We start from the raw sequence: 3,834 nt of genomic DNA, 5'->3' as shown, positions 1-3,834 counted from the left end.
TAAAATAATAAAATTGGAAAGGCAACAATGCTGGCATTTAATGTTGCAAAGAGCAGATTCAGTTAAAGCATTTATTTAACTTGAGGGTGGATAACCCTCCAGACTGAGAGCCACATACTGACAGTTGTAAGACATGGATTGTGTATCTTGAAATAACAAAGGAAAAGCCCACCATGGGAGTCATTCCTTGGTAAAAGATGGTAACAGCTTTATGTGGACACAGGTCTCCTTCAGAGCAAGGTTAGCCAGCCAGCAGTGTCCCTGGCTCACTCCTTACAGACAGGGCTACAGCTGGGGACAGGAGAGTGACCATACACATTGTCCCACTGGTGAAATGCAAGTGAGACTTACCAGTTATTTCTTCTGTTTGAAAATTGCCAAAGTAAACGTGCACAAACCAACTTGTCAACGTGTACAAGCTTTCTGGGGACAAAAGTAACAAATGGGCAGTCAGGTGGAGAAGGCTATAAAGGAGAATTAAACAATCCCACATGGAGCCAGAGTTTTACTTCCAGTGCTTATGGCAATGATCTACAAGTGAACACCAGGGCCACACTGATTCATGTAGGAGTGGTGTGTGCCTTCCTATGGGTTAAGTGCCAATTCAGACATGGCAGACCACCGTTAATTGCAGGTTCTGTAAAATGGCTGGCATCTACATACTTTAAGACTCTATTTAAAGCATCCTAATAGAAAATTATAGCATGGTTTTTGGTAACATAACCTCTAATTTATTTTCATTAACTACTCCAGTTCAATTTCAATACTGTAAAACTAAATGCATTTGTAAAGCTTTTACTTTCATCAATCATTTGATTATTGTGGCACATGACGTATCTTATTCAATGGTATTGGCTGTTCTGTTTTTAAATAATATTCTGTTTTCCAGAACACCAGTACAATTGTATTTAGACATCTATAAAAAATGTAGCGACAGCAATTTCAATCAAAAATTATAGGGAAAAAAAAAACACCCCACAACTTTCTTTACAATGAATAGTAGCAAGTTAGAAATAAGAAAGGCAAGCCAGTATTGGAATACTTTGGTTTCATTCATACTGCAGTCTGTGGTGTTGTGGAAGAATTATATGGGCTTTGTGTATAAGTTCATACTGTAGTAGATCACCATTGCCATCTCCTGGTAAATAAACCATATAACTGTATTCTGGAGCTTTTTCTAAACAGTCATATATTGTACAACTGTAGAGAGATTACACCATAAATAGGCAATAAAGGATTTAGGGTATTTATTGTGAGACTATCATTGCATTTTTATTCTTAGCTCATGTAAGACCTTTATAAAGAACTGCATTACAGTTGATAAATAGTGGCATTTGTTCCAATGCAGTCTTTATGCTGAAAAGAAATAGTGATAGTTATGACTCTGTAAATTAAGGTGAGACGATGGGTATTGTTGTGATTGAAACAAATACCAGGGCTGCTTAAGAAAAAACTCACCATAACCAAAACAAATACACGCTCAGACAGAAGGCATTAGTTTCCACTGTGCTGTGATGGGACTGTGCTGTGGTAGTCAGCCAAGACAATGCCAAACAGCATTAAGCCCCACTATGAAGTGACAATAGGGATAACAGCAGTGACAACAATAGGCTGTCATTTCCCTTTCTGATATTTTTAATCATTTTATTTTCCAGCCATTTCTATTGTCCTTCCCATTCCACCCCCTCTCTCTGTTTTTGTGCAGCTACCTGAAGCCTCCTCATAAATGTGTCCTCACTTCCTCATGGGGCTCCTCCTGAAGCCAGCATGAGCAAGCCCCTCCCCAGTAGAAATTTTCCTGTGTCACACCAATGCCTGCAAACACCTTGCCTTTCAATCCCACACTCACATGGAAAAGGAGCATGAGATGTGTCTACAACTCATTACCCTTTGGACCAACACACAGCATTCAGTGTGATGTTTTAAATCACCCTTTCAATCAAATCAGTAAACAGTGAGAAATGCTGTCTAACTGGCAATAAATTTCAAACAAATTCAGCAAGGAGTGACAGGTCAGTCAAAAGTTGTGCCTTGCTTTCTTGGCATATCACTTTTGCAATGTTTCTCTCCACAACAGAGAAAGTGAGTTCCTTTCCTTGCAGCCACACATCCACTGCCAGCATTGCCAATTAACGTGACAGGGAACAACCCCTTTAGCAAGTTTTTGCTTTTCCCCATGGAAGCAGAAGAAATGTTTGTAAAATTCTGGAATAAACCAGAGTCAAATATTTTTCTGCTAGGACTGAAGCCAGAGCTGCATCACGAAGAGCATCTACATCCTCAAAAGTGACTGCCAGGATGGTGAAAATTTGGTTTGGTTCTTTCAGCTCAGCAGCCACAAAGCCAAGACTTCAGTGGATGGGGTCAGTCTCAAACACTGAAAAAGGGGATGATAAATGCAGGCAAGTTCAGTGGGATTTTAGAGCTGCTACAGTGTCAGAAAGAGTAAAGATTAACTGAAGCTCAGAAAGAGCTGCAAAAAGTTGCCAGCTGTAGATACCTGGATGGAAGGAGAGCTTTGCAAACAGCATCTTGAGGTACTTTATATTGCCATCAACCTAGTTCCCTCACAAGGGGATACAGTCTTGGTCTTGGACGCAGATTGGCATTTAGAAACCACAGTTTATGGCAGGTTATGCTTAATGATCATAATACCTATTAAGGCCAAAAGGGACTGGAAAACACAAGCTTAATTACTAGATTCTCCCAGGGGACCTGGAATCAACACACCACTAATGGTACCTCCAGTCATTGTTATTAGATTACGCCTAGAAACTTTTCCCTAAAGAAACACTGTAATTATGTATTTATTAATTTATTTTTATTTCCTTTAGCTGTTCTCCACTCTAAAGATATGCATACTTCCTATTGCAATGAAATTCAAAACAAAGTCATCTCAGTGAAGAAATGGGTAAAAACACTCGAGCGCTAAAAATAGAGGAGTACAACTAGTAGCTTTCTTTGGAAATTACCAGGAAAAACATGAATGCAGTTATTAGGGAAAAGGAGAAGATGAATGAAAATTAGAAGCTGAGATATATTCCCTTTTCTATAGAGTGGCAGTCAGGTCTGCAGCTGAAACGAAATGAAGGGCCTGCTCATTCTAAGGGGTTGAGAAGAGTGTGTGCCTCACAAGAAAACCTGGCCTTAAAACAAGATAGAACAAAACCAGGAAAGGAATGCCATTCCCACTGCCCTGCCTGTGATACGGTACCAGGTCTCCATGAGACACCCTAAAGAACTCGCTACTGTTGCTCCCCATGTTCCCTCCCACCATGTGAGTGTTGCGACAGCCAAGGTTGTTCTAAAACACTTCCTAGACCTGGAACATCCCTCTGACCTGTAGCAAGTACAGCAATACTACATATGTCAATGAGCAGATAATAACTGGCACAAATTACTAAATCATTTCAGGCAGTAAAACGTAAGATAAATTACAAAAGCAATAGTCACAAGCATGGGCTTGAAGTCGTATGTGGACTTCCAAGGCACAGTGCTAGATGCCACTCTGTTTGCAACAACCATAGACCCATTCACCCCTCAGTCAGCTCCTTTCTAAGTAAAAATTGTTTTACAATATCAAACCAGCCAGCAATATACATCCTGGGCACTGCTATCATGGGTTGGCAAGCCTAAGACACAAACTATGAAGGTTCTATGACACTGAGCATCAAACGCATGGAGGACAAAAACAAGAAATGTTGCTGTTAATTGCTGCTGGTGCAGGTTCATGCCCTGGATGATCCACACCTGGCTGACAGCACCTGCACTGGGCAATAATGCTTGTCTGCTACTTCTCTGCACATGTTGGAACCAGTACAAGGGGATTGACTT

Source organism: Apus apus, chromosome 8, assembly GCF_020740795.1.
Source record: "Apus apus isolate bApuApu2 chromosome 8, bApuApu2.pri.cur, whole genome shotgun sequence".
Taxonomy (NCBI): domain Eukaryota; kingdom Metazoa; phylum Chordata; class Aves; order Apodiformes; family Apodidae; genus Apus; species Apus apus.
This window is presented reverse-complemented; position numbering follows the sequence as displayed.